Raw genomic sequence first — 26,821 nt, 5'->3', positions numbered from 1 at the left:
GCTAATATATATATTTAAGACTATGTTCATATACACCTACATAGATATATATCTATGTACACATATGTAATGTGCTGTGTATATGTAGACATATAGGTGTAGACACGTATATGTGTCGATTTAGGCATATGCATGTATATATGTGCATATATATATATATATATATATATATATATATATATATATATATATATATATATATATATATATATATATATATATATATATATATATATATATATATATATATATATATATATATATAACTACATATCTAGATATGTTGTATCAATTTAGATATTAATATAGGTACACACACATACATCTAGATGTTGGTATACATTCTCTGTACTGTTGCATGACTGGACTGGGTGATATGTTTCATGGCTTAGTGGTAAATCACTTTGTCTATGGTATGCGGGGTCCTTGGCTTGAGCCTTGCAAGAGCTGTTTATTCTGTTGCTGGGCAGAACATGGCCCGTTGGATACACAGTGATGAAGGCAGTTGTAAGCAGGTTTGCAAGTTTGCGCTGAGATAAACAATGCCTACACAGGTTAAGCAATTCAGCAGCTGAGTATAAGAAACTGTAACCAGACCTTAGCAGTGCTTACCTCCACGCAAACCTGTGTACAACTGATTTAAAGTGCCTTAATCACTCTGTAAACTTTGGTCCTTGTTCTGCCTAGCAACAAAATAAACAACCTCTGCTAGGCTCAAACCCAGGACCATGCACACCATAGCCAAAGTTAGTTACCTTCAAGCCATCTCAAATACACATAACCCTGCTGTATTCACAAACCTATCATCCAGTCCAGTCATTCAACAGTACAGAGAATGTATTCCAACATGTAGATGTATGTGTGTGAAACTATATTAATATCTAAACAGATACAACATATTGATATATGTATATATATATATATATATATATATATATATATATATATATATATATATATATACACATATATGTAAGCAGATATGTATATCTATATAGGTATATATGGACATACATCTGTAGATAAAGTGGGATTATAGCAGAAACATATATGTCTACATGCACCATTAATGGGGTTGACAGGCACAAACAACATATGTCATGCAAGAATAGGTATCCCCCCCACAGCCAAACACATCTGCCCTGCAATGCACTACCAACTGTTGCAGATCCCATAACCAGGACATTACATGGCAAGGGCACAAGATGTCAACAGTACTCATCCCGCCTGTATGATGTCAGGCTGGTATCAGTAACATATCATGCAGTACAGTCAGACTCATAATGACCCCCATTTTGCAGTCATCTGTTACCTTTGTTAGCCAGAGTCCCATACTGTTAGCCTGTACTTCAGAGATGTAGATGCCAAACAACAGTGGTCCCAGGACTCAACCCTGAGGTACTCCCCTTGTCACATGTCTGGGGATGGATTTGGAGTCAGTTACACCTACAGTTTGGGTTCTGTCAGTAAGCCATGTGGCAAACTATAGAGTGGCATAGGGATGTATGGCTGGATTAGTATGTTAATCTATGTTTCCAGACTGGGAGACGGTGTTGAAGGGCTTGGGCAGGTCCACATAGGCTTTGTGGACTGCCTTACCCTCTTCAACAGCTATGCAGACTGAGTCAAAGCCATCAATCAGTTCCAGGAGACAAAACTGGCCCTCCATGAGCCCAATCTGTGTGGGGTCCAGTGTTTGAGGGTTGCCAGTGTCTGCATTCAGAACATCCCTGAGAATGCATTCTATGGCCATGTAGATCAGGCTCATCAGACTGATGTGATGGTAGTTCCAGGGATCACAGGTGAATCCCCCCTTGTGAAATGGGATAACTGCAGCTGTGCACCACTCAGTGGGCGCCAGGCCTGATGCAAGGCTATGATTACACATGACAGTTAGGTGAGTTGCCATTCCATTTTGTAGTTCATGTAGTGCACAGCCCAGGATGTCATCTGGTCCCATGGATGCTGTATTCTTTGCTCTGGATAGTGGGTTTTCTGCCTGTGTGGCCATGATTACTGGGCAATGGATCCCCTTTCATATTGACATGGGCCCTTTTGGGGGTGAGAGGGGGTGAATGTGGCACTAAATCAATCTGCCAGGATATTGGCACATTCCATGGGAGCAGTCTATGTAATGCCATTCTGTTGCAGCTCAGAGCACTTCTGAGCATTGCCAGTTAGAATTCGGACATAACTATAGAATGCTGTGTGGTTGTCTGTGGAATCCGTGGCAATTTTAGTTACATAACCAGCTTTGGAGGATCCCATGAGGGATCTCAACGTCTTACTGGGGCTGCTAAGGGAGTTGTTTGCATCCTTGGATTATCCTTCTTTCTTCAACAGTGTCTACCATCTGTTGTATACTCTGTTAATGGCAGGAGACCACCAGACTGGCTTGATTATTTGGGAGGTGGGCATCGTGGTTCCATGTGGGATGTCAGGAATCATGCACAAGTGGCTGCACTCATATAGTGCCTTAGTGCAGGATTCATCAGTTGAACTGTTAGCTCCTGTCTCCATGGGTGTCACAAACATTGACACTTCTGCCTTGAGTAGCATAATGTTGGCCTTGGAAAGGTCTTTTATGGACAACTGTATATACATTTCTTTTACATGTTCAGTTTGATTAGCCTTTGGTGGGATTACTTTAGTGGAACCGCAGTTCCATGTACTGTTGTGCTGGTTTAGTGGTTAGTTGCTGTGACTATAATGTACAGGGTCCTCAGTTCATGACCTGCAAAGGAAGGATAATTTTGTTCAGGTCAGAACAGTGGTTAATGCATACAGACTAATTAGGGCACTTTAGGTTAGTCACACTCAATACAATTCAAATGCCCTACTTTGGCAATCCTGCTGATGTCAATCACTGTGAAGTACACCTTTGGGAAACAAGTACTCCAGCAATCTCTGTGGTGCGCACTATAACAGTGTAATGCTGTAGTGTGATATAGAACTATTATAAGGGTTCTCTTCTCACACATGGGGGTTGTGGATGCTTTTGTGTCTGTTCCTATGCCTGTGTAGAGAGCAATGTATGTTTGGCTAGTCACACTCACTATAATTCATTCGCTCTACTTTGGCAGTCCTGCTGATGTCACTCACTGTGAAATAAACCTTTGGGGAAAAAATACTTCAGTAATCTCTGTGGCACTTTCTATAATGACATAGTGCTGTAGTATAATAATTAAGTAGGGTTCTAATCCCAGATGTGACATGTGTGTGTCTTAATGTGTTGATGTTTGTCGTTTGTGTTCTGTGTGGAGGTGGTTGTGTGTGTAATAACTGAACCCAATGTTGAGTGTGTTTTCAAAATCACTTTTATGGTGACCCTAGCATAAATCACAATATCCACCATGCAGGGATAACAGATGTATTATCAGTACATAGTCAGTCATGGGTTCAATACCCTGGACTGGTAGGTGTGTGACACAAACATGTTTACATTTTACTCTCCCAGCCCACCCTGACTTATCTTTGCCTCTCTCTGCCTCTCTCACTCCCTCTCTAGTGGATGTGGAGACTTACACCTGCTTTGCTTAGGCAGCAGCATGTGTATTGTCAGTGATGGTCATGATCAGCCGATGGCCTCTGCAAGGATTACAGCCCTCCTCTAGCTGATTGCATGTGGAACAACTATGGTAGCATTCCCATAGCCAATCGCATGGAAACACACTCCAATATCTAGGAACATCATGTTGGTGTTGGGCCTTTTCATTCACTGTGAGCAGGAACTAGATCTGTTGTTTGGCAAACAGCATCACAGATGGATTGGGGATTTACCTCTGACAACATACAATGTGGAAACTGGCCAACGCACAGGAGAAGGATGTGCCTGTCCTGACTAAAGACTGTAAGTGCTGCTATACTGCAGTTGGGGTACTATTGGTTTAACAGGGTGTGTGTGGATATGGCTGTCCTACATGTTTTAACACTTGTCATGTCAGTGCTGTGTTTATGAGGAATCCCCATCTATAGGGTCATCTGTAGACTGGGCAGTGTGTGGTGCTTTGTGTTCCTTGTGTTACCCACAGAGCACCTATCTCCCAACTGCAGAAGGTAGTGTGAGGATTACAATCAGTAGATGGTGACAGCAGGGAGAGTTACTGGTGTCATATCCCTCATAGGACATATGTTGCATCACACCCTGTTACGACAGGAGATGTATGAGGTCATCACAGCGACATGCCAATATTGGGCCTGTGTCTGTGCCTCCAGCCACAACCCTGTCAACCTTTGTACATATGTCATGGAGTAGGGGGTGCATAAGTTCTGTACACCATATTCATTGACAGCATATCTGATAACAAGCCAGTGAGATATCAGACTGCTACACATGTTATGTATAGTAGGGGATGTATTTGAGGACATAGCCTGGGCATTCTGTGGTTGTGTGTATAGTACTGAGGTATGTGTAAGTCTGGTAATTGTCGACAGTGTGTGTATAGTGCATATGTACCTTGGCCTGTGTACAGATTGTGGTAGATGTCATTGTTCTTGGTCCTGTTCTGTCTGATGTTACATGCTGCTCCACTGTATGTCACCCTATCAGCTTACATGTTTGTAGGGGTGAACACACACATGTCCCAAACCACAGACAGCCATCAGACCACACTGTGTAGTGGCCCAGTATATGTAGGGTTGTTGTGTGAGTGGCTCATATGAGGATTGTGTACATCAGATAGTCCATATAAGGTAATAGTATGCTAGCTTACCATATGTGGCTGTGGCTGTGTTCACATTGGTTGTGGTTATGCACTTTCACACAGGTGTCTGTTACTCTGTGATGCGACATGCCTGTAGAGCCTGCTATCTATGCAGGTAAATGTGTATTCCCACAAAGGAGATGTAGCCCAGTGTTGAATAAGTCTGCCTGTAGCCTGCACTGTGCTTTGTTACATGCCTAGCAGCTTACTGTACTTATCCAGTGAGATGTCATGTCCAGATACTTGCCAGATGCACTGCTGCCTGGCCACCATAACAGTCATGTATGTCAGACAAAGCAGTGGGATGCTGTTCAGATGTATGTCAGTAACTAGTGGATAGTATGTGACCATGGCACCTCTGTACCAGCGGTTATTATGTGTCAGGACAGACAGGGGTGTATGAATGCATAACCTATGGGGGCAAATGTATACTACATGGCTGTTTACATCCACATTGACAGGCCTGGTCCACATGTCTTGCATGAAGAGGCTCTGTGTATACCCCTGGACTGACCCGAGTGTGTCAGACTGTCCACATATATTGGCCTTATCGCAGCTGTAGTCCACAGGGGCATTACTGTGCTAGCAGTGGTACTGTACTATGCTGACCTTAGGATGTTTGTAAGTAGCCAGTGGCACACATGTTAACAGCAGATGTGGCATCCCACACACACCATTTCTGTGAAGACAATCCCTATTACAGTAGTAATAGTCTACAAATATACCTGCACTAGATATGTGACATCCCCTTGCACTGAGAGGTTGGGACTATTGGGGCTGAGGTATGGCTCCACTCCATGTGCAGGACATATGGTGAACATATATGTATAACTAAGTATACATATATCCATATAGATATGTACACATATACATATCTTGCTTACTGTATGACAACAGTTTTACACATATGTGCCTGTGTTCCAGCATCTGTCCCCCAGCTACATATCAAGCTTTGCACATATGACATTGCTGTCAGGAGTTTTTATGTAGTGGACTGTGTGTATGTCATGCTGTCATTCCTGTCATCACTCCACTGCTGTTGTGTCCCCCACACATACTGGGGAATTGGGGCCATATATGTGTGGGTTTCACCTACACAATACATGTGTGCCCTAATGCACTCCAGAAGCCAGTGTATGTAACAGTGGTATATGGCCCAGTATTAGCGAGTGTAGGGGGGGTGCACCATGACTAACCTAGGCTGTTACAACATGTGTGGGTATCTGGGATAAGCTGCCTTAAGGTATCTGGATGTACTTTACCATACAATCCACCTTGGGTAAATGCAGGCCTACAGCCTCCTGCCATATGGGATGTTCTGTTTGTCAGTGTGATTGTGATGATGTCAGGTATGCCTTGTTATATCACAGAAACATCCCATGGTGTCAACTGGGGTCTGTATCCCATAGGGATTGTGTAGAGAGTGTAGATAGAGGCTGCTGACCTATACATCTGCATTATGTACTGTTCATTGTCTGGTATGCTGTGGCCCAGTCTGTCATTACTAATGTACTACTTGAAGGCCTCGGCCTGGACAGCAACATATGTCAACCTTTCCAGACTTTTATCTTAGTATAACTGTTTCACAGTTGCATATACTGTTCATATGGATGTCAGTGTCTAAACAGCTAAATGACATAGCATATACAACTGTCATAGTACACAAATAAAGCTTTCACATTCATTTATGCACACCTGTGTGTAGTGTTATACCCTTTGATATCTCTGTGGGTATATGTTGCAGGCTATGAATGTCATTTGTATGGGTGGCTCATACAGTTTCCAGTTGGTAAGGTGGTGACTGTAGGAATACTGGCTGCTCCATATTGTGTGCACGTACTACATATGTATATTACTGCACAAATCTCTGTGTGTGTATGTGTAGTTACATATATATATATATATGTATAGCATATATGTGCCTGTATATATATATATATATATATATATATATATATATATATATATATATATATATATATATATATATATATCCTAGGGATGGCCATGTCGTGTCTGGTCCTGGTTATGGGATCTGAACCACTTGGTACTGTATTACAGGGGGGTCATGCTTGGCTGGGGGGTATACCTATTCGTACCAAACATATATTGTGTGAGGCCTTTCAACTCCATTAACGTTGCATGAGGACATATATGTTTTGTTACTTCCCCATTATCTACAGATGTATGCTGGTATATACCTATATATGTGTGTATATATATATATATATATATATATATATATATATATATATATCTGCTGACATATATATATATATATATATATATATATATATATATATATATATATATATATAAAACCAAACACACCACAAACGATAATTATGTAAACACAAACCCAACAAAATTCCGGAAGGACCACAAGAGCAGCTAAAATAGCGTAATAAAATCACTTCTTCACTTCAAAGTTAAACAGGTTTAATAAGAAGGTTGTGAGCGCTTTCGCAGAGTGCACCTCTGCTTCATCAGACATCAAATAAATTCAACAACAGGAACTATATACTTCATCAATTAGTTAATTAGCCAATGAAAATGTTTAAAACATTTAAAATGACTACCACACCTATTCCTAAAGTAATATACCCTCACAATACAAAACATTTCCCATCAAACACTTACACTTGTTGTATATAAAATACTTTCAAACTTAATAATATTAATATAACTAATACAAAATACTAACATTTATACTATTAAAAATTTATAACTATATATATGTATGTTTATATATAAATAATGGACACACTTCTTATAATAACACTATGTCCTCACTATATATTTATATATAATCAAAATAAAAATAAGCTTGGGATAAACATGGCGTCAGCTTAGCGTAATCTCCTACCTTTAAGTATTGGTTTTACACTAACATGGTCATTTAATCCATATCCCTATGTGAGCCTAATCTTAAAATCCACCTTGTTTCAGCTTGTTCGGTGAGATTAACAATATCTCCTAATCTAATGTTAGGGTACTGAATGTGTAGCACTTGAAAATAAAACTTATGATCTTCGCCTTCATTTAAAATATGTTTAGAAATAGCACTATAGTCATGACCCTTGCCACACAATAATAATGATCCCTGATTCTTTCTCTAAGGGTTGATTGCTTTTACCTATATAAAATTTAAAGCATTTGATGCAGTGGGCTACATATACTATATTCCGATGCGACATGTGCTATTATTCTTGATTTCCCAAAGTCGCCCGGTATTGGGGTCCCTAAAAAACCTTGACTCATCCACAAAAACACATTGTGGACAGGACCCACATTTCTTAGTACCCCCTATTGCTGAATTAATATGTCTAGGTATACCAGTAGCGTTCGCATAACATAACTGTTGTTGCAGATTTTTCATATTACTAAAAACAAAGTTTGGTTTTTCACCCACAACTGCTCTTGTCTGGTCATCAACCATTAAGATGTTCCAATTTTCATAAAATATTCTCTTAAAACCACTAACATTAGACCCAAAAGGAACAATAATACTCACATTTTGATGAGACTCAGTATTGTCAACTTCTTTAATTTGTACATTATTACTAGAGAAATATGGTTTGGCTCTAGTATTATGCTCTGCTAACACTTCTGATATTTGGGTATCTATCAGAATTTCATTATACCCCCTTGCTAAAAAATATAATTTTAAATTTGCCAGTTCCTCATTTAATAATGATTGATCATTACATAACCTACATATTCTAAAAACCTGTCCCTTAACTATGTTAGCAAATGTTGATGGTTTGTGCATACTAGTAGCATGAAGGAAAGAAGCTCTATAGCACTCCTTCCGACTGACTGTTGTATTATAACCTCCATCAGACCTTAGAATCAATACATCTAAAAACTTCATTCTGTCCCTTGAATATTCTAATGTGAATTTAAGGAATGGACTACTATTATTTATTTGCTCATGGAATGTTTTCAAAGATGATTCATGGCCATGCCATAGAAAAAACAAATCATCTACAAAACGCTTATAACATAGAACTTGCTTGCACTTAACAATTTCTTCCTGTTCCCACGCTACCATGACTAAATTAGCGTAGGCATTAGCGCAACTTCGCCCATCGCAATACCACTCTTCTGTATATAAAAGTTGTTATCAAACAAAAAGACATTATTTTCTAGTACTAATTCAAGTAAAGTACAAATAAAGTCTACTCGAAGGGCATCCATCCATTCACATTTTGATAATAGCTCTCTAACCATCCTTATTCCATCAGTATTCGGAATGCACGTAAATAATGATTCAACGTCCATGGTGGTCAAGATATAATCATTTGACATGTCTATATCAATAAAAAACTCATATAAACTAGACAAAAAATGTCTTGTATCAGTCAGTATATAATCATATTGTTTGAGAACACGTTTCAATTCTGAATCCAAAAATATTGAGATAGGTTCAGTAGACCACCCAGCACCAGACACAATAGGTCTGAATGCTGGGTGGTATGCATCCTTATGAATTTTTGGTGAACCATAGAGTTTAGGTATAAAAGGGTGTTCCACTCTGAAAAATTCTGATAATTCATCAGTCAGCAAACCATGAAGTTTACAGTCAAGTAAAGTATCATTAATTTTATTAATGATAGAACAAACTTGGTTAAATGTTATTCTAGTATACGCTTCACTTGACAGCATCCCTTCCATGCTCTTTAAATAAAATGAAGTATCCATGATTACTGTAGGGCCACCCTTATCAGCAGGTCTTATTACTATCTCTTTATTTTGTTTAAGTTTTTCTAAAGCTTGTCTCTCAGAAGGTCAAATTATCTGTCAGTTTGTGATCTTTTTCTCAAGTCCGGCATATATAGATCTTTCTATTGCTTTAACAAACAGTTCAACGTTGGAAGGTGAATGTGGTACAAAGTCGCTCTTACGTTTGAACACACAGGCGTTGGCTGAATTCTCTTTGCCAAACAGTAATTTCAATGAGACATTCCTTGCAAATAACTTAGTTGCTAATAGAATCTCACCAACGTCCGTTTCCATAGTGGGAGCGAACGTCATACCTTTGTTTAGTAAGTCAACTTCACTATCATTCAGCACAACTTGAGATATTCCACACTAAGTTGTGTGGTTCCATTCGTTAAAGTACATACCTGCTGACCTGGGGGCTGTTCTCTCTTTTGAATGTTTCTGTTCCTCCACATCCAACGAGCGTTTCCTTCCCTGTCGAATGGGAAGTGGTGCTAAAGGGAAGTTTTCAGCAACAGATTTCTCCAATGGAATTTTCCTTCTAACATCTGTCCCCAAGTTTACAGGTTTACCAATAACTGTACGTTGTTCCTTATTATTTAGCGTATCTGCAGGAGTAGTATATACTGAAGGTGGTCCTTCCGGGGACTGAAGGTGCATAATAGATGTACTGGCACCATTAGTATCCGATTCCTTATTGACCAGAGATTGTATTCCTACTTCATCGGATCTCGCCGACGTTGGTTTACTTGGTGTTCGTCTCTTTTCCACATCATTTGTAAGCGATTTACCATTCCTTCGTCGCCCTTCCCTAGTCTCTGCTGTTTCATCTCGCGATACTTCCATTACTTCAGTAGGATTTTTCGCCATACAAATACATTGTTATGTTTGAAATCTTGTAAATCTCTAATAAGTTTGCGTTTTTAGTTTCAAGTAAATTATTTTCATATCTCTGCACCACGATCTATTATATCATGCAGAAATAACTCTGTTTGCTCATAGCCAATGGCATCATTTAATTCAGTTTGTTGTTCAATAATCATGTCATAAAGAGAATTCTTCTGGTTGAAAGTAGTCAAGTAATAACTGCATAACGCCTGGCTGGCTCCTATATTTATTTGCTGCCACTTTACTAGGAGTTCTGGATACAAGCTTACGTAAGTAGGCATATTTAGGATCCTTAGACCCTCGGTATCACCTTATATTGTAAGCTGGCCTCAAGGTGATACCTCTGACATGCCAAACGCTTGTATTTATATATATTATTTTCAATATCTTTCTTTAAAGTTCTTATAGTTCTTTCATTAGTGTCCTCCATAGTTGCCGTAGGTAGCGACTCATTCATATTGACTGCAACAACGGATTCAAATCCATAGCAAGAAAGTTCCTCATTCTATTATGTGAATCAGCATTCTCCAATAAATTCACCACTTCTTGCCTTGTGTCTTCCATGCCTCTTCTCCCGATAGATGTATATAACCAAACACACCACAAACGATAATTATGTAAACACAAACCCAACAAAATTCCGGAAGGACCACAAGAGCAGCTAAAATAGCGTAATAAAATCACTTCTTCACTTCAAAGTTAATAAAAACAGGTTTAATAAGAAGGTTGTGGCGCTTTACAGAGTGCACCTCTGCTTCATCAGACATCAAATAAATTCAACAACAGGAACTATATACTTCATCAATTAGTTAATTAGCCAATGAAAATGTTTAAAACATTTAAAATGACTACCACACCTATTCCTAAAGTAATATACCCTCACAATACAAAACATTTCCCATCAAACACTTACATATTTGTATATAAAAATACTTTCAAGCTTAATAATATTAATATAACTAATAAGGAGGAAATACTAACAGAAATATACTATTGAATGCATTAAAGCTGGTCATGTTTATCCCAAGCTTTAGGAAGGAAAGAAGCGCTCGTTGGATGTGGAGGAACAGTGTTATTAGAAGAGAACAGCCCCCCGGGTCAGCAGGTATGTACTTTAGCGAAGTTAAAAGCAATAGAAAGATCTATTTAGAAAACTTAAACAAAATAAAGAGATAGTAATAAGACCTGCTGATAAGTAATCATGGATACTTCATTTTATTTAAAGAGCATGGAAGGATGCTGTCAAGAAGCGTATACTAGAATAACATTTAACCAAGTTTGTTCTATCATTAATAAAATTAATGATACTTTATGACTGTAAACTTCATGGTTTGCTGACTGATGAATTATCAGAATTTTTTGGAACACAAGAGGAACCTTTTATACCTAAACTCTATGGTTCACCAAAAATTTATCTCAATATTTTTGATTCAAATGAAAGCGTGTTCTCAAACAATATGATTATATACTGACTGATACAAGACATTTTTGTCTAGTTTATATGAGTTTCTTAATGATATGTCAAATGACTATATCTTGACCACTATGGACGTTGAATCACTAAATATTGATGGAATAAGGATGGTTAGAGAGCTATTATCAAAATGTGAATGGATGGATCTTCGAAAGTAGACTTTATTTGTACTTTACTTGAATTAGTACTAGAAAATAATGTCTTTCTGTTTGATAACAACTTTATATACAGAAGAGTGGGATTGCGATAAGGCGAGGTTTGCTTAATGCTAATTTAGTCATGGTAGCGTGAACAGGAAGAAATTGTTAAGTGCAAGCAAGTTCTATGTTATAGTAGATGATTTGTTTTCTATGGCATGGCCATGAATCATCTTTGAAAACATTCCATGAGCAAATAAATAATAGTAGTCCATTCCTTAAATTCACATTAGAATATTCAAGGGACAGAATGAAGTTTTTAGATGTATTGATTCTAAGGTCTGATGGAGGTTATAATACAACAGTCAGTCGGAAGGAGTGCTATAGAGCTTCTTTCCTTCATGCTACTAGTATGCACAAACCATCAACATTTGCTAACATAGTTAAGGGACAGGTTTTAGAATATGTAGGTTATGTAATGATCAATCATTATTAAATGAGGAACTGGCAAATTTAAAATTATATTTTTTAGGTATAATGAAATTCTGATAGATACCCAAATATCAGAAGTGTTAGCAGCTACAATACTAGAGCCAAACCATATTTCTCTAGTAATAATGTACAAATTAAAAGTTGACAATACTGAGTCTCATCAAAATGTGAGTATTATTGTTCCTTTTGGGTCTAATGTTAGTGGTTTTAAGAGAATATTTTATGAAAATTGGAACATCTTAATGGTTGATGACCAGACAAGAGCAGTTGTGGGTGAAAAACCAAACTTTGTTTTAGTAATATGAAAAATCTGCAACAACAGTTATGTTATCGAACACTACTAGTATACCTAGACATATTAATTCACCAATAGGGGTACTAAGAAATGTGGGTCCTGTCCACAATGTGTTTTGTGGATGAGTCAAGGTTTTTAGGGACCCCAATACCGGGCGACTTTGGGAAATCAAGAATAATAGCACATGTCGCACCGAATATAGTATATGTAGCCCACTGCATCAAATGCTTTAAATTTTATATAGGTAAAAGCAATCGAACCCTTAGAGAAAGAATCAGGGATCATTATTATTGTGTGGCAAGGGGTCATGACTATAGTGCTATTTCTAAACATATTTTAAATGAAGGCGAAGATCATAAGTTTTATTTTCAAGTGCTACACATTCAGTACCCTAACATTAGATTAGGAGATATTGTTAATCTCACAGAACAAGCTGAAACAAGGTGGATTTTAAGATTAGGCTCACATAGGGGGTATGGATTAAATGACCATGTTAGTGTAAAACCAATACTTAAAGGTAGGAGATTACGCTAAGCTGACGTCATGTTTATCCCAAGCTTATTTTTATTTTGATTATATATAAATATATAGTGAGGACATAGTGTTATTATAAGAAGTGTGTCCATTATTTATATATAAACATACATATATATAGTTATAAATTTTTAATAGTATAAATGTTAGTATTTTGTATTAGTTATATTAATATTATTAAGTTTGAAAGTATTTTATATACAACAAGTGTAAGTGTTTGATGGGAAATGTTTTGTATTGTGAGGGTATATTACTTTAGGAATAGGTGTGGTAGTCATTTTAAATGTTTTAAACATTTTCATTGGCTAATTAACTAATTGATGAAGTATATAGTTCCTGTTGTTGAATTTATTTGATGTCTGATGAAGCAGAGGTGCACTCTCCCAAAGCGCGCTCAACCTTCTTATTAAACCTGTTTTTATTAACTTTGAAGTGAAGAAGTGATTTTATTACGCTATTTTAGCTGCTCTTGTGGTCCTTCCGGAATTTTGTTGGGTTTGTGTTTACATATATATATATATATATATATATATATATATATATATATATATATATATAAAACCTGCCATATATATTTAGACATGTAGATGTGGATATTTATATCTATAGATGTAGGCATTTGCATGTTTATATGTTCATACACACACACACAAATATATGTATATATATATATATATCAATATGTTGTAACCGTTTAGACATTAATATATTTACTCACACACATACATCTACATGTTGGAATACATTCGTGTTGAATGACTGGGCTGGATGATATGTTTGTGAATACATCAAGGCTATGTATATCTGCGATAGCTTAGTGATAAATCACTTTTGTTATGGTATGCAGGGTCCTTGGTTTAATCCTAGCATAGGCTGCTTATTGTGTTGCTAGGCAGAACAAGGGCCGTTGGATACAGTGTGATTAAGGTACTTTTGAGCAGTTGTAAGCGGGTTTGCACTGGGGTAAGCACTGCCTATACAGGTTAAGCAATTTGGAATTTTACTGGGTGTAGGACACTGTAACTGGAAATTTGCAGTGCTTACCTCCATGCAAACCCACGCACACAGCCTTAGACTCACTTAATAGTGATGACATATGCTTAGTACTGCTTATTGCTGCTTAACCTAACTACTGCTTTATGCATAATGACACTGACACCTCACGTGTATTTCCTGCAGTACTCCAGTTCATATAAATATATATATATATATATATATATATATATATATATATATATATATATATATATATATACATATATATATATATATATATATATATATATATATATATATATATATATATATATATATATATATATATATATATGTTCTTTCATGGCCGCAGTACTCCAGTTCATATATATACGTTATTCCATGGGTTATGCAACATACATATTACTCATAATGTGCTTTGCCATAGGAAATGGTATGTCTCAGTTCCCTTCCTGTTCCCCCCCTCCTTTCTCACTTGCATCCATGGAGTGGTCCCATTAGAATAGGTCCATCCCACCCTGGCACGTCTCGGCCCATAATGTCTTACCCATCATTCCCTCCACCCCCTTCCTCCTCCACATCAATCATCCTTCCTACAGGTTCCATCTGAATCTTACCACACCACTAAAAATTGCCCACTCTCCACTTCTCAAGACCCATCATGTAAGTTGTCTCACCCCATGGATCTTCAGGCTTCCCACACATTCAGCTCACAAACATACGTTTCCTTCTTTGCTTACCTGTGAGGCATGGTATGTTACTCCAAGGATTCTTTTAGAAGAATTTTTGGGGTTGTCCCACTAGGGATGAACATGAGTTTGTTTACGATTAGACTTAGCAGGTTGACACTGTTTCTCCCACTGGTAGTATCCTGCCAGTAGTCTGGGAAGCAGTGCTGTGCAACGTGTAGCGGTGCTTAATATTTGATTTGCATGATATTTGCCTTTTGGCATTGATGTCTTCTTCATTACATGTTATATATGTGTCTTGTATCCTTGATTCATTTGTACGTACGCTGTATGGGGTCCTGGGAACTTCAACATTTTATTTCAATAACACCTCACATCTGGCCTTACTGCAGTACTCCAATTCACATGTTTTTGTTCTGTGGCAGGTTATACAACATCACACTGTACATAGTTTCATTTCACATGTCCAGTTTGATTTTCCTCTGGTGAGGATGACACCTCACTCTTATGCATTGCTATGATGGCTTAGTGTGACTGCAGTGTAGAGGGTCCTGGGTTCAAGACTTGCAGAAACTGTTTATTTTGTTGCTGGGCAGTACACGCTCTATTGGGTACAGAGTGCTTAAGACACTTTAAAGCAGTTGTAATTGGGTTTGCACAGAGGTAAGCACTGCTAACCTCCGGTTACAGTTTCTTACACCCAGTTAGCTTCTACATTGCTTAATCTGTGTAGGCAATGCTTACCCCTATGCAAATGCACTTAAAAATGCTTACTATTGCTTATATATGCTTATTACTGCATATCTGTGCTTAAACCTGCTTACTAGTGCCTTATTCATTATGATACTGACACTTCACATGTGCATTTAATGCAGTAGTCAAGTTCACATTTAAATGTTATTATGTAGGTCATACAGTGAAAAGATGTAAAAATATGTTCATATACAGATTTTACGTAGAAAATGATATGTGCTGCAGTGGTACTCAAAACAAGAATGCCTGTTTGTTAGGCGGATGCTCTAACCACTGCACTATTGCTGTGCTGCTTCATTTGCATATATACTCCTTGTTATCCTCTTAAGCCTTTTCAGCTGCTTTAACCGTAGCTAAGCGTTGGGCAAACCCGTGCACCTACGGTTAGCTGTACTCTGGATTTTAAAAAAAACAAATAAAAGGGTTTCTTCGTTTTATTTTTATGTACTGTTGCTGTTGTACACATGGGGACTGTTGGTGGGGATATCCGGACACCTATGAGCGGTCTCGCTCATTTATTTACAGTTTCTGCTGTTCTACTTTGTCCTGCATAAACCTATGGCACTCATATCCCATTCATCTAGATGATATTTTATAGCTATCCTTGCCTTTTTTGGATACCATAGGAATCTTATTATTAAATAATTTAATTGTTTTAGGTACAATTTTGCTGGTTGCAAAAAATAAGCTTGTATGACATAAAGAATTTTTGGAAATATGATTATTTTAATTATATAGAGCCTTTCTTCCATTGAAAAGAAGAATTTATTCCATCTTTGCATTATATTTTTAATATTATTTAAGATCTCTTTATAATTTGTTTCGATTGTAGTATCTAGATTGTTAGTTGTTATAATTCCCAAGTATTTGATTGTATTAACGGTGGGGATATATTTATGATATTATTTATTTAGATCTTTTTTATTAGTATTTATAAGCAATACATTTGTTTTGTTCTTCTTAAATTTAAGACCTGAAATTTTTTGAAAGTTTTGAATTGATTCCCATGATGCTTTTAAAAAGCTATTATTATTATTTAAAGTAATTAATATATCATCAGCAAAAAGTTGAGTTTTAAGCTCTAGGCTGTTGTCTAATTGTATTCCTTTGATATTTTTATTCATACATATATTATTTGCTAAGGGTTCAATGACTAGTGCAAATAATAATGGGGAAAGAGGACAGCCTAGTATTGTGCCCTTTGCTATTTTAATAGATTTAGATAGACAAGATCCCAGTTTTATATAAGTCAATGATTTTTCATATAATGATTTTATTAACAAGGTAAAGTTGTTTGAGAAGCCATATTCTTCTAAAACTAGCCATAGATAATCCCAGTTCACTGAATCAAACACGCTATTTGTGTCTAAACTAATAACATTCATTTTGTTTTTTGTAACATTTATATAATCAATTAAGGAAATAATTATTTTGATGTTGTCATAAGTGTTCCTATCTTTTATAAAACATGTTTGATCCTCCTCTGTCAGAAATGGTAGCAATTGTTTTATTCGAGCAGCATGTATTGCCATAAAAAAAATATAATCTATATTAAGAAGTGAAATGGGTCTGTATGATAAACATTCACTTGGATCTTTACTTTGTTTCAGAATTGGTGATATTATAGTGTACTTCCAAGAAGGAGGGATGTCTTTACCATTTTTAACTAATGTAAAGACATTCGATAATAGCAGCAAAGCCTCATTAGATAGTAGTTTAAACATCTCTGGGGTGATATTATCTATACCTGGAGCTTTGTTTAATTTTAGCTTATTTACTTGAGCTTTAAGTTCTGTCATTGTTATTTGCTTATCTATTAGTTGTACCTGCTCCTCTAATAACTTAACTTTAACATTGTTTTTTAAGAAAAGCTTTCAATACTGAATGTGTTTCTATTTTCTCATTTTGATTATTAAGTTTATGAAAGAATAGCCTAAATGCTTTTAGTTGTTGTTGTCTTTCGACTTTTCCTGGTTAGGGGTTGCCACAGTGGAACTCCGGTCCGCTAATGATTGGCAGTTGATTTTCATGAACGCTGAGGTGCCAGCTCGACGTTCAACCTTCAACGAAGGCATGCCCATTTACGCATGCCTTTCAAACACCCATCCAACCACGGGGAGGACATGCAGACTCCACACAGAAGGCACTACCCACACTCCAGCCGGGAATCGAATAGGAGAACTATTTGCTGTGAGGCAACAACACTACCACTGCACCACCGTGGAAGTCTAGCCTTCTAAATCAGACACTTTCTTTTTGGTTTCTATATTATGTATTTCCTTGATTTGATTTGTTTTAATAATTTTTTAGTCCTATTTGCTATTCTTTGTTGGGTTTTAGAGTTCATTGAATAGGAACATAGTTTATTTTTTTCTAAGTTAATCATTGTTTTGTGGTGTAGAGTCTCTGAGTATTTTTTATTAGTATCTTCCAGTTCTTTTATTAAGTTGGTGTTTCCATTTTGAATATCAAGCTTTAAAGTATCCACTTTTGACGGTAATTCAGTTAATTCCTTATTCCACTGTTTTTTTTTTATTTTTATACCATCCCACCACTCTTCCATATAGATATTCCTTCAATGCATCATATATATATATATATATATATATATATATATATATATATATATATATATATATATTTCAGATACATCGTTTGTATTCTTTGCAGTAATAACAGTCAGTGCATTCATAGTCTTTTTCATAAATTCTGCAATATATTATAATGCACACAAACTCCAAATTATAATTTTATAAACTTTCATGAACAAGTTATCATATCTTGAAAACTATACAACCTAGACATATATTATAACAACATTTTTAACCAGACATAAGCTTTTACATGACGACAAGAAATTACTCTGTAAGTGCATGCTTATTAAGATATTTGCATAAATATGAAAACATATGTTTAATTGTATAATTAGCAATATAAATAATATTAAATATCTCACAAGATGTGCAACTTACAGTGCAAATATTAAAAAAATGTTTCTAATACTGCCTATTACTAGCTGGTAAGTAACTTAGTTAAAGAAGCCAGAACCAAAAAAAAAGTTTGTGACACCATAAGAAGGTACAGGTGTGGACTGGAAGTATATAAAAAGGTATTTTAGGCTTGAGTGAATTTACTGAGAGGTTCTTTTATGTAGGAAAGTGAATAACCAAATAGGCGTTTGCTTTAGTTTCTTTTTTTTTTTTGTCCTCTGGTGGTTGGATAGTCCAGTTTTATATATTTATAGCTGAACAGATCTATGGTGGTAAAGGCTGAGTAATTTTTTAAGGGAGAGGTGGGCCAAGGATTGGTTGAGTAGATGTGCATAGGTGGGTGTGGTATATTTTTGTACTGGGAAAGTTTGATAGTTGGTGAGATGGGCAAGAAAGTAGTGGAGAGTGATTTGGAGAGCATTATTTAATATCACTTTTAAACATAAATGTATAGCCACAAATAGGATATAATGGATTAGAATGTTTTGGGTGTAGGTAAGGATAAGTTACTTTGCTTGGTAGAGTAGCAATAGGGAGTGAAGTATTTCGTGTCAGCTCGTATTGGTTGATGATTTTATATTAGATGTGTGTTGTGATTGGCTGTGGTTGTAGGGGTGGAGTTGAGGGCATTTAAATCCAGAGCTAGAGAGAGTGGATGAAAATTGGGGGTAGGATAGGGGAGCAGAGTGAGACTGAGAGGAGTGAGAACAAATAGGCCAGGGCCCCCATTAATGTAAATTTAGGGGCCCCCTATTAATGTAATCTTATTTCAACAAAATAAACAACCTGTGACACTGAATCTTTTCTAGTGAAGCTAAACAGCTGTAATAAAGGTAGGCAAATGTTAATTAACAAGCTTGAGTACTTTTGTTTATTCTAAGGGGGGTCTATTCCAGATGTGAGGCAGGCACTGAGTAAGTAATCTGTCTGTCCACTTTGTTTTAGTGATCTGCTTAAGCAAATTTAGAATCATTGCTCTGGTATTTGTGGGACTGTTTGATTTGTGAAGGTACAAGAAATTGTGGACTACTGGGTCACTGATTGCTCACAAGGTAAACCATGGATCTCCTCTGAGGAGCTTATATGACGAAGAAAAGAGGGACAGTGCTTCTAGTCATTTCTGATAGCTGATGTATTTTTAAGCCTGTGATCCTCTTTATAAGAAACCTCTGGTGTATTTCCAACTATTTGATAAGTCTGATGAGGTACATCCTAAAAGTGGCATTGTATTGTATGTTTTCTGATTAGTGCTGCATACAGGAAATAATATCTTCCTTAGATCTGGATGATATTCCCTTGGTGATCAGCTGTGTCAAGTAGAAGGATTTCTTGACAACCACTGTTGCATGGTGATCAAACCTGAAGAAATTATCCACAGAGATTTCCAGGGGGGTGTCAGACATCTGTGACAGTGCTGCATTTTTTTATTTTTTAATTGATGCCCATTTTCAAAACACCAGACATATATAATTTAAGTTCTTTCTAGATGGCATAATGGTGAAGGTCTTCCTCTCCCATGCACAAGGTACAAGATTCAATCCTGACCTCCAGCCAATGCCTGTTTGAAGTTTGCATGTCCTCCCTGGGTCTCTCTGGGGTTCTTCCCACCTTCAGAAAACATGCTAAGAGTTTCCATCTCAAACTCATGAATGAATGGAACTGTGGGCAGCAGCACATACTCTACATGGTCCCCTACATGGGGAAGAGTTGTATAAACCAACCACTCCTCAAGACAGGAGAACACAGATCACAAACTGCATACCATGGCAAGGCTAGCCATTCAATGGTGTAAAATATGGCTCTAGGTGATTCAGTCATGTTGACTAATGTCACCAGAATGGTCATGGGTATTTGCCAGTGATAAGTGGGTTGAGGACCTGGCCTACTCCAACCTATGCCGGGCGCACATGCTAATTGTGGGAGGGGTGTATGTGCCCCTATTAGCCAGTTGTGCACCTGCCATAAAGCCCAGCAACCCTGGGTCAATAAGCTACTGGCTGGCCTGTGTCCATTTGTCCAGCTTGGGTTACCTGGGACAGCTCTGCTGAGCAAAAGCTAGACATAAAACCAATCAACCTGCCAAACATAAACTAAGAACTGATACACTCAATGTAGATTCAATGACAGGATGCAGCTTGAAAGCAGATGATGTGATGGTACGGAAGAAGCTGGACATCCTATGTATCCATGAGACAAGATGGAAGGACAGTGCAGCAAAGACACTTGGCTTGGGATTGAGAGTCTACTACTCAGGAGGAGGACAGGCTAGAAATGGTGTGAGAATTCTGGTGAGAGAGAGAGGCTTAAGAAAGCAGTGAGGGATATCATCAGAATTACTGATACACTCATTGCTATCAGACACCAGCCTAATGATAGGGTAGTATTCATAATTTCAGCCTATGCCCCACAGCAGGGTTGTGATAGTGAGGATAAGAGTGCATTTATACAGCAGTTGCAGGACATACTAGATAAAGCAGGACAACATGAATTAGTGTTGATAATGGGTGACTTAAATGCACATATTGGGACAGACAGAACATGATATGAGGACTGCTTGGGTTCACATTGGTGGGGTAACAGGAATAAAGAAGGAGAGTCCATTCTAGATTTCTGGCTGGCAAATGGCTTGACAGCAGCCAACACATGGTTCAGAAAGAGAGACAGTCTCAATATCACATGCAAGGGTGGACAACATGCAACTCAGGTAGACTTTTTCCTAGTAAGGTAAAGGCACTGCCATAGAATCAGTGATATCCAAGTCATTCCCAGTGAAACAGTCAGCCCAAAGCATAAACCACTGCTTGCCACAATGAGCTGTAAGCAATGGCCAGAGAGGGCTCTAAGACCAACAGAGACCAGGCTGAAGACCTGGAAGTGGACTAGAGAGAAATACAACAGTTCAAGGAGTTACTTGGCTCTAGCACCCCAAGAAGAGGAGGAAATAGGTGGGGTTGAAGAAGAAGAACAGCAGCACCTAAAACAACATATGTGACAACTACAGAACAAACATGCAGCCAAGCCAGGTATGGAAATAAGGTACTTAAGGAAAGCTGGTGGTGGAATGCAGAAGTCCACAAAGTCAGCAAAAGAAAGAAGGCGTGCAAGAAAAAGTGGGAGATAGGAAAGACAGATTAGGCTTAGCTAAGAAAGGAATTGGAATAGCAAAGAAAAGGGCATCTGAGGCACTCTACTAGCTTCCAGAAAGGGACTCAGTAGGTGGCACAAAGAAACTATATCAGGTGGCAAAACAAAGACAGAAAGATAAAGAAGAAAGTCAAGCACCCTTCATAAGGGATGCCAACAACAACCTGCTCACCAGTCAAGAGGACATCAAAGGCAGAAGCAAGGACTTCCTCCAGCAGCTTCTGAATGAAGAAAACCCCCACAGAAGCTGTACTGCCCCAGACACAGCCTACAATGAGAGAAAAGGAGAAGACCACCCTAGAAGAAGTAAGAACAGCACTAAGGAAAATTCAGTCAGGGAGAGCAGCAGGCTCAGATGAGGTCACAGTAGATATGATAAAGATACTGGGTGAGGTAGGAAACAAATGGCTCCTGAGGGTATTCATAGCAGTGTGGAGTGAAAGACATATCCCACATAACTGGAGAATAAGCATAATCCTGCCAGTCAACAAGAACAAAGGGGAAATCCACACTGTGGAGAGTACAGAGGTATCAAACTCCTGCAACACTTTATGAAAGTTCTGGAAAGGATGACTGATAAACAGATATGCAGAAAAGTACAATGGAAGATGAGCAGTTCTGATTCTGATCAGGATGCAGCACAACTGACCTGAAGTTTGCAGTGAGACAGATAGTTGAGAAGAAGCTAGAGATGGGGAAAGAGTCCTACCGGGAATTCCTAGACTTGGAGAAAGCATATGACAAGGTCCTAAGAAAGCTGACTTGGGCAGTATTGTTGTGGTTTGAAGTCCCAGAAACATTAGTAGAATTATTACATGATATACACAAGGACCCAGTTACTCAAGGATGAACAGTGTTCAGTCTCACAGAAGGGTTCTCAATGGGAGTGGTTACACACAAGTATTCAGCTCTGTGCCCACTGCTGTTCATATTGGTGATGGACATTAATAAACAGGTCGGAGGGGACAGATCAACAAAGTCACTGTACGCAGATGATGTGGCATTACAGGCAGTTTCTGATCAAGAACTTCAGCAAAGGACAGGGGAATGGAATGCAAACCTGAAGGCACATAGGATGAAACTAAGTACAGATAAAACAGTGGTAATGGCAGCAAATTTGGGAAATCAGGAGAAGCTAAGAAGTGAGATAGAAGGGAAGATAGTGGAACAGGTTAATAGTGTCAAATATCTGAGAGGAGTTGCTCAGGAGAAGGGAAGTCTGAATGAAGAGATCAAAGCTAGAGTCAGAGGGGGTGCAGCTAACTGGTGTAGGGTGCTAGATGTACTGTATGACATAAGAATGCCAAAGAAACTGAAAAGTAAGGTGTACAAAACAGTGGTGTGACAAGTACTACTGTATGGCATGGAAACCCAGGCAGTAAAGACAGAGCAGATGAGAAAGCTAGAGGTGATGGAAATGAAGTGCCTGAGAAGAGTGGTAGGATGCACACTGTGTGACAGACAAAGAAATGCGGACATAAGAGTAGAAGCCAAGGTAGCTCCAATTGCAGAAAAAATCATAGAGAAGAAATTATGCTGGTTTGGGCACATGTGCATAAAAGCAGAAGACAATCTATGAAGAAGATTTGGAACAGACAGGAAGAAGGCAAGAGGAAACAAGGGCATCCAGCAAAGAGGTAGATGGATTGTGTGACAGAAGATCTGCAACAGTCAGGCATGAGTGTTAGAAGAAGGCAGGAATGTTGCACTGAATTGATAGAGGTGACAGTTAACACAACACCCCGACCCCATGTAGAAAAATGGGAAGAAGGAGGTTGATGCTGATGATGATCTAGATGACTTCTTTTGCAGAGGGGGATTTCACAGTGGTTAAGAGTTTGCAGTCATTTGCAGACTTGGTTAGGCATGGGTCTTGTTTTTTAGTCTGTAAGTCAAAGAAGTAAATACCAAATAAAATCGTTCCTAGTACTGAGCCCTGTGAGACACCGCTGATCTCCTTTGTGTCCTCTTTTACTGCCTCTCCCACATGCACTGGTTGAGTTCTGTCTTTTAACAAATTTGGTACTGATCTTACAACAGAGGGATGCATTTCTAACACATTTAGTTTTTTGATTATGCTAGCCTGATGAATGGTGTCAAATGCCTTGGCCAGATGAAGGTAAGCTGTGTGCACATTGCGATAACTGTTAGCAGCTTGTGTTATCTTCTCAAAGATGTTTACCAGATTCATCAGACAGGATCCAACTTTTACAAAAACAAATTGTTGCAGATCTAGCCTGGTGATTTTTAACGTTGATCAATCATGTCTGCTAGATCAAAGCTAGAGTCAGAGGGGTTGCAGAAAGGCTCACCCAGACTCTGCTACACTTTGCTGTGAAGGAAAGGTTAGTTTGCTTTTTATTTGTTGTATTTTGTATTACTTTATTGCCTTTTTCTATTTTGAATACTGTGATTTGTTTTCTTTACCTTGTGTTTTACTTGTATTCTGCTTTTAACTGCATATTAAAAATTGAAAAGAGACCACAGCTCTGTCTCTTGTGAGTCAGGCAGAATTTTTTTTCCCTACCCTCCCACACGGTTACTGTTGTGTTCTTAAACACCTCTGTCTTTCTAGTTGCCTGCCCCTTATTTGACCATATATCTCATTTCCACTCTGCTTTTACTGGCTTGTGCGAGTAAGCAGAGAATTATCATTTTGTAAAATCACTCCCCTTCAGCTATTTAAAGTTATTGGCTATCCTACTGTATTCCATAGTACCAGGATACAAAAGTGACCACCCCCTTTCAATCTATCTTGCTGTTTTAAAAATAGTGACTCTCCACTAAAACTTAACTTTTTAGACAGGTAAAACTTAAGTTACCTAGTTTCAAATCTAACTCCTCTAGTGCACACTGCAGTGTTTAGGATAAACCTTTAAGCATCCCTGTCATTAGAACTTGCTCTAAAACCTGCTGGAAAACACTAGGAAGCCTTAAAATGATACAAGCACTCAACTCTCCTTGTTAATAAGGAGAAATTAATCATAGGCACTAAATATCCTATAATTGCAAAGTACCTTGCTATGGTAAGGGAAAACAGCTCTTACACTTTACCAAAAAAGCACCAAACCAGGCATGCCCAAGGGTCAGCTTCCCATGATTTCTCCTGTTGACCTGGTGAATCTGGGAATACTGGAGTAATGCAGCAATTGCTCATGTACACAGACAACCCTCTCCTCCTACCACCCAACACTACAACCTGTGAGAGATGCACTTACATAGCCAGACTGGAAGCAAAGCTCTCTCCACCCAAGATTGTGCTAGACAGTCAAGAGGAGAAGGTTAACACCCACACTACACCTCAAGCAACACATAGCCCTTCTAAACCCACACCACCAACACCCTCACATAGCAACACTAAACCCTCATATGCAGAGGCCCTTAACAGTAACCTACCCAAGCAAAAAGGACCTCCAAAGCTGAAATGCAAACAAACATCAATCATAACCAAAGTGTCACATAGCTCACAACACCAGTGTGCCACCCAGCAACAGCCCCTAAGGCAAGACAACGTGCCCAACACTTTAGTCATAGGTGACTCTATAGTCAGGCACACTGATGTCCTACTCACCAGGCTGAACAAGGAGAAAATTACAGTCAGCTGCCTTTCGGGTGCCAGGATCCACCACATAATGCATGCACTCAAGTCACTCCACAACAAGTACAAATATGACTCTGTCATTGTCCATGTTGGAGTGAATGACTTGAGACTTACCTCCCTGGACCACATGAAAAGAGACATGGAAGAGCTCTCGGATCATGTGGCCCAGGCAGGTATGACCCTAGCCCTGAGTAGCATCCTGCCTTTGCCTAGAATGATACCACAGTATTAAGGACAAAATGACTGACTTCAACAATTGGCTAAGCTTCTGGTGTCATTCAAAGGGGATCCAGTATCTGTCTGCCTGGGATGACATGATCGACACACCATGATGCTTTGCCAGAGATGGTCTGCACTTGTCGCCCGTGGGATTCAGGTTACTGGCTAAGGCTCTTGCCACCTCTATAGTGCATTTTTTAGGCAAAGTTCAAAGGACAAAACCACCACCATAACAGGTACAAGCATGCAAATCTGAAGGTAATGCTACTCAATGCTAGAAGTCTAAACCTCAAAATGCACTCTCTCAAGGCACTCCTAAAAATGGAGAACATCAATATCTGTGCAGTAACTGAGACCTGGTTCAAGGCTCCAGAGAGCACCCCTGCAATACCAGGCTACAACTATTACCACACTTTTTGGCCACCAAACCAGGACCAAAACACTAAAGGTGGAGGAGTGTCCATATTCACCAAGAATATTCACACCACCAGGCTAGTTGCCCAACACAATGCTTCTGAAATTCTCCAGGTGCGACTAACACTAGGTAAGATGGCAATCCAAATTCTAGCTTGCTACAGATCCCCCACCATGCCCAAAGATTCTCACTACACCTTTCTAAACATACTGGAAAATATTAAGATAAACCAAACACTCTAATACTGGGTGATTTCAACTACCCTGCCATTAACTGGGAAAACTACTCATGTACCAACACCTTTGCCCAACGGTTCTTGGAATTCATAAATTCCAATGCCCTGGATCCACTAATCCATAGTCCCACCAGGGGCTCCAATATCCTAGACCTGGTCATTACCAACATGGGAAACTGATGCTTCACACTTATGTTCACCCCCTCATTGGTCAGGTCTGACCATAAGCTAATTACCCTTGACATCCACATCCATCACCAACCCCCCAGTAAGGAAACCTCTGAAAAAAAAAACTTCTCCAAAGCCAACTTCATGCTACTCAAGTCAGAAGTGACAAACTTCAAGACACCCATGCAGACAGGAACTGAAAGTTCGACTGCTGAATCCTACACTAAGGCACTGTGCAAGCACATCCACTCATGCATGAATCGTGGCATCCCAAATAGAACCAAGATGCTCTCCTCCAAAAAAAGGAAGCCAATCTGGTGATCCCCTGCCATAAACAAACTTTACAACAAATGGAAGAAACTG

The sequence above is a fragment of the Protopterus annectens genome, chromosome 4.part0 (assembly GCF_019279795.1).
Source record: "Protopterus annectens isolate FY-2018-M chromosome 4.part0, PAN1.0, whole genome shotgun sequence".
NCBI lineage: Eukaryota > Metazoa > Chordata > Ceratodontiformes > Protopteridae > Protopterus > Protopterus annectens.
The sequence above is the reverse complement of the archived record's forward strand: the minus strand, read 5'-3'. Positions refer to the sequence as shown.